We start from the raw sequence: 6354 nt of genomic DNA, 5'->3' as shown, positions 1-6354 counted from the left end.
CAGCAAAGACAGGCCCTGAGGTGGGAAGGCACCTACCATGTCAAGAAAGTCAAGGAAGTCTAGGGGGTCTGAGGCACAGTGTGTGACGGAATGGTGAGGCTGGAGAGGCGGACATAAAGCCAGACACAGAGTGCCTTGGAGGTGTTTAGGTTTTATTACAATTGCAGTGGGAAATCATAGATGGGCTTTAAGCAGGGTTTAATATGATACTCTTTTATATTTTAGGAACACATTGGCTGCCAAGTGGAGAATGAACTTAGTGTGGGGTAGGAGTGGGGGGAGGTGGGAACGTGAATGTGGAAGCAGGTGGGAACGTTGAATGTGGAAGCAGGGAGACTAGCTTGGATGCTCTTGCACCTGTCCAGGTGAGATATAAGGGTAGTTTGGACAAGGGTGAGTGAGAGGAAGTAAGTGGGTGGATTCAGTGTCTATTTTGACACTAAGGTGACGTGAATTGCCAAAGTAGGAAGTGGGCGTGAGGGAGGGATCAAGGACCACTCCCAGCTTTTGACAGAAGCAACTGGGGAGAGGACGGTGTCACCACCAACAAAGGGAAATAAGTGATTGATGATGGAGATGGAGGGAGGTGGGGCAGAGATGTTCGTTGGCTGTTGACGGGGCATCAGGGACACGCAGGTGTGTATGCAGAGGCTGCCTGGCATATAGCAGATTCAGGTGCTGACTCAGAGCCATCTAAGAGATTACCCAGAGAGAGTTTGGGTGACCAAAGAGACACATGAAATCAGCAGCAGAGGAGCATGGAGTCAGATGGACTGCGGTTCCAATCCAAGCTCCACCACTTGCTTGTTGGGCAACTGACCTCATTTCTCTCAGTTTCCGCATCTGTAGAATGGGTGTGATTGTGTGCCCCTCACAGGGCCAATGGGGGAATTAAGCAAGACATGACACTTAGGAGGTACTAGAGAAATTGCCAACCAAGAGCTGATGGGGGACAGAAGACAAAGGTGAGGGTCCTTTGTTTTTTTGTTTGTTTGTTTGTTTGTTTTTGGCAGCCTGTGGGATCTTAGTTCCCTGACCAGGGATCGAACCCATGCCCCCTGCAGTGGAAGGGTGGTGTCCTAGCCACTGGACCACCAGGGAATTCCCAAGGTGAGGGTCCATTTGCATATACCAGAAACACTCTTTGCACGAACTCTCAGACGCTGGGGCTGTTCCAGGACACGAGGATCCAGCAGAGAACGCCCCGCCCTCGATGGCATGGAGACAGATTTGGAGACAGAATAGCATGGCATTTAACAGCCAGATGACCCAGCTTCCAATCCCGGCTAATGCCATTTGCACAAGTGACTTCTGCCTGAGACCCAGTTTCCTCATCTCTAACGCGGTACTAACTAGGTACTAACTAACTAACTAGGTACTAACCCTAACCCTAACCTCATGAAGCTCTTGTGAGGATTAAATGTGATAATGTATGGAAAGTCCTTGACAACCTGCCAGATTTGTATTATAAATGGAGATAGAGACAGGCATTTGCTGACAGGGAGTCAGGAGCCCCCAGGAGAGAGGACCCCCTGGCTTCACAGTCCCTCAGCCTCCAGGTGGCTGGAGACCACCTCCCCCATCACCCATTCCCACAGGTACACCCTGGCTGCTACCTCCATCAGAAGAGCTCCACCTCTAAAACCACAAAACCCCACGTCCCACCGCAAAGACACCCTGACCCTCTCTGTGCAGCCCTCCCTCCACCAAGGCCCTTCTTTCTGCACTTTGTTTACCCCTACATTCTGCCCCTTTACCACACCCCCTCCCACTGTCCTTTGCTGGAGGAAAACAAAACAAAATCATCCAGCTGCTCAGAGGGCGCCTCTTTAAATTCCTGATCACCAACCTCACCTGGGAACCTCCTAGCCGTCCTCCCCTCCCCAGCCAGGTGCCCGTTGAGATGAGTTGGCCCGGGCCTCCTCGTCTCCCTGGCCCAGCCCTCCCTCCACGTCTGGCCACCCGACCCACACCCCACCTGCAAACTCCCCCTCCTTCCTTCCTGAGCAAGGGAAGACGTGTCTCTCCTTTGGTCTGGGGCTAATCCCACCACTCGGCTGGGCAGTTGCACCATCCACGCCTTTGTTTTCGGGCATCCCTGAGGTTGTTAAGAGCTCTTTGGGTTTGTGTCGTGGTGCCACCACTCAGCTTTGTGTAACCTTGGATGGGCGTCTCCACTTCTCCTTCTGCACGTGGAGAATAATAAGTGTACCTTTCTCACCAGACCCTGGGAAGGGTTGGATGAGTTAACTTACGAAAAATGCGTTAAGACAGTGTTGGACACACAAATTAGCGCTCAGATGGAACTGAGGCTCAGATCACCTCGGGAGACCATAGGGAGGATTCAGAGAGTCCAGGAGTTTGTATGCTTCCTCCTGCGCTTACCAGCTGGATAACCTTGGACAAGCCACTTCCCCCTTCCCCCAGCCTCCGTTTCTCAGACTGTAAAATGGGCCCAAGATAGTCCCTAGCCCATGGAGCCTGGACTTTCCACGACCTCACCGCCCTCATTTACTTCTATTTTCTTCCCTGGCTCATGCTGCACCAGCCATACTGGCCTCCTCACTGGTCCCCAGACGCATCAGGCCTCCTTCCACCTCAGGGCCTTTGCATATGCTGCTCTCTCTGTCTGGAACAGTCTTCCCCCAGTATCCCTGACAATCTGCAGGTCTTTGCTCAAAGATCCCCTCAGCCAGGCCTTCCCCAGACACTGACCTCCTCCTTAGCACTTAGCACTCATAACTTGTAATAGTATACATTGTGTTTATTTAACTTTCTTTTGCTTGGTTGCCTTTCCTTCCACAATGGAAGCATCAGGAGGGTAGGGATCTCCGTCTATTTTGTTTATTGCTATATCCTCAGCACTTAGAACCATGCCTGATACCTAGTAGGTGCTCAAGAAATATTTGTTGAATGGAAGGAAGGATAGGGAGAAAGGGAGAGAGGAAGGGAGGGAGGGAAGGAGGAATGAAAGAAGCTAACCCACATAAAGAAGTTACTTGGATACACAAATTGTGGCTTATCCATACGGTGTTGTATGACCCAGCCTTAAAAAGGAAGGAAATTCTTGGGACTTCCCTGGTGGTCCAGTGGTTAAGAATCTGCGCTTCCACTGTAGGGGGTGCAGGTTGGATCCCTGGCCTGGAAAATAAGATTCTGCACGCTGCATGATGCAGCAAAACAAAGTAAACAAAAAAGGAAGGAAATTCTGACATGAGCCTTGAGGATATTACGCTCAGGGAAATAAGGCAGACACACACAAAATAATCACACAATTACTACATGATGGCACTTATATGAAACACCTAGAGTAGTCAAATTTATAGAGACAGAAAGTAGGATGAAGGTTACCAGGGCCTGGGGGAGGGAGGATGGGAAGCCCGTGTTTCATGGGGACAGAGTTGCAGTTGGGGAAGATGAAAAGGTTTTGGAGCCGGATGGTGATGGTTGCACAACCAAGTGAATGTACTTCATGCCATTTAAAAATGTTTTAAGGGACTTCCCTGGTGGCGCAGTGATTAAGAATCCACCTGCCAATGCAGGGGACATGGGTACGATCCTTGATCCTGGAAGATCCCACATGCCGCGGAGCAACTAAGCCTGTGCGCCACAACTACTGAGCCTGCGCTCTAGAGCCCGTGTGCCACAACTACTGAATCCCGCACGCCTAGAGCCTGTGGTCCGCAACAAGAGAAGCCACCGCAATGAGAAGCCCGTGCACCGCAACAAAGAGTAGCCCCTGCTCGCCGCAACTAGAGAAAAGCCCGAGCACATCAACGAAGACCCAACGTAGCCAAAAATAAATAAATAAAAAAAAATTTATTTTAAAAAGTGTTTTAAATGGTAAGTTTTATGTTATGTATCTATTATATTTATGTATTTATTATGTTATGTATGTATTATACTTCACCACAATAAAAAGTTTTATTTTTAAAAAAGTTTTGAACATTAAAAAAAAAGCAGAAGGAAGAACATGGCACAGCACCTGGCTGAACCAACACCTCAGTACATGTGTGGGTTTTGTTTTTGGTTTTGTTTTTTGACAATTTAAAGCTGGAAATGCATTTTTTTTAACTTTTAATTTCGTATTGGAGTATAGTTGATTAACAATGTTGTGTTACAATGATCATTGCAGCTCTATTTACAATAGCCAGGACATGGAAGCAACCTAAGTGTCCATCGACAGATGAAAGGATAAAGAAGATGTGGCACATATATACAATGGAATATTACTCAGCCATAAAAAGGAATGAAATTGAGTTATTTGTAGTGAGGTGGATGGACCTAGAGTCTGTCATACAGAGTGAAGTAAGTCAGAAAGAGAAAAACAAATACCATATGCTAACACATATATATGGAATCTAAAAAAAAAAAAAAAAAAAGGTCGTGAAGAACCTAGGGGCAGGACGGGAATAAAGATGCGGAACTACTAGAGAATGGACTTGAGGACACGGGGAGGGGGAAGCGTAAGCTGGGACAAAGTGAGAGAGTGGCGTGGACCAAATGTAAAATAGATAGCTAGTGGGAAGCAGCCGCATGGCACAGGGAGGTCAGCTCGGTGCTTTGTGACCGCCTAGAGGGGTGGGATAGGGAGGGTCGGAGGGAGGGAGACGCAAGAGGGAAGAGATATGGGAACATATGTTTATGTATAGCTGATTCACTTTGTTATAAAGAGGGAAGAGATATGGGAACATATGTTTATGTATAGCTGATTCACTTTGTTATAAAGCAGAAACTAACACACCATTGTAAAGCAATTATACTCCAATAAAGATGTTTAAAACAAACAAACACCAACAAAAAAATGTTGTGTTAGTTTCAGGTGTACAGCAAAGTGACCCAGTTATACATATACACGTATTTTCAAATTCTCTTCCCATTTAGGTTGTTTTATAATATTGAGCCGCGATACCCAGCTTAGGCAGACCGCCCTCTGGAAACACTGTCCCCGCCCCTGGGGCTTCATCAGGCCCTTCAACACTGCCACCCCTTCCCACCCCCCACCCCCATTAGAGCACAAATCACACCAGACTGACTTTCCTGTTGCCTCTTAGGCCTTTCCTGCCAGACCGTGAGTTTCTTGAAGGCAAGGACTGTGGCCATATGTTCATTCATTCATTCATCATCAAATATTTTTTGAGGACCCCTGTCGTGGCAAACAGTACTGTGGCGGGTGGAGTAGGGAGCAAAGCAGCCCAGAGTGGAGTCTGACGGGAGGGGAATGAGTAGCCTGGCAGTGACACTGAGGGAACTAGGGGCTGGAACGGGGAGGATAAGGCAGTTAACTGAGCCCTATTTGTGGCTGGATCCCCAGCATTTTTCTTGCGATCCCTGGGGTTTGCCGGGGCCTTGCGCTCAAGCTAGTGTTCTTTCTAGGAAGAGGGAGACCTCAGGTTTACCTAAGCCTTCTAGCTCAGCAGAGGGTCCCCACGAGTCCCCCAAATCACAGCCTTCTGCTCAAATGGAGGGGGGGCAGGGCTTGCGCTTACCAGGAATTTGTTTTGTTGTTAATTCTTTATTTTGAAATAATGATAGACTCCCAGGAAGCTGCACAGAGAGTACAGAGTCCCAATACCCTTTCCCCAGCTTCCCCCAGGCCTGACAGCTCAGATAGCCGCAGTCCAAACTCAGAGTCGGGAAATCCACGAGGGTACCACGCTGTTGACCGGACTACAGGTCTCATTCGGTGTTCGTTGTCTACGTGCATCTAGTTGCCTGTGCACCTATGTGCACGTGTGTTTCTGTGTAATTTTATCCCAAGTGTAGATCCGTGCAACCACAATGGCATCAAGATGCAGATCTGAACGCTCACAGAGCAGCTGCCCGTGCCACCCCACGCCTTCAGAGGGGTTTCTGTTTGTGCATCTCGCCCTTCTGGTTTACCAGGGCCTGAGCCAAGACCTTCAGTTCAAAGCAGCGAGGGCCCTCAGCAGAGCCAGTTCACGGGAAACAGACACGCACAGGGGGCTAGGTGGGCATGTGGATTCAGAGGCACAGAGGGACTCCCTAGGGGCGGAGACCAGCCCAGGGGGAAAGGGGAGGAAAGTGGTTTGGGAGCAAGCCCCGGGGTTGGTGAGGGAGGGAGGGTGCAGAGACGTGGCCTCTTGAGTCGCTGCGTGGTGGTCCGGATGGGCTGCCCAAGCCCAGAGACAGATGCAGTCATTAGGGAATTTAAGAGGCTGGGGGAGGGGCTGAGGCCAGCTAGCCCTGCCCAAAGTTAGGATGAGTCCCCCAAACCCAGGCCCTCCTCTGTCTGCCTGGAACCATTCCCCACCTGTCCCCCTCTCTCTGGGTCCCTGTCCCCCTCTCTCTGGGTCTCTGTCCCCCTCTCTCTGGGTCCCTGTCCCCCTTCTC

This window comes from Monodon monoceros, unplaced genomic scaffold, assembly GCF_005190385.1.
Source record: "Monodon monoceros isolate NGI ecotype Baffin Bay Population unplaced genomic scaffold, NGI_Narwhal_1 Super_Scaffold_10, whole genome shotgun sequence".
Classification (NCBI taxonomy): Eukaryota; Metazoa; Chordata; class Mammalia; order Artiodactyla; family Monodontidae; genus Monodon; species Monodon monoceros.
This window is presented reverse-complemented; position numbering follows the sequence as displayed.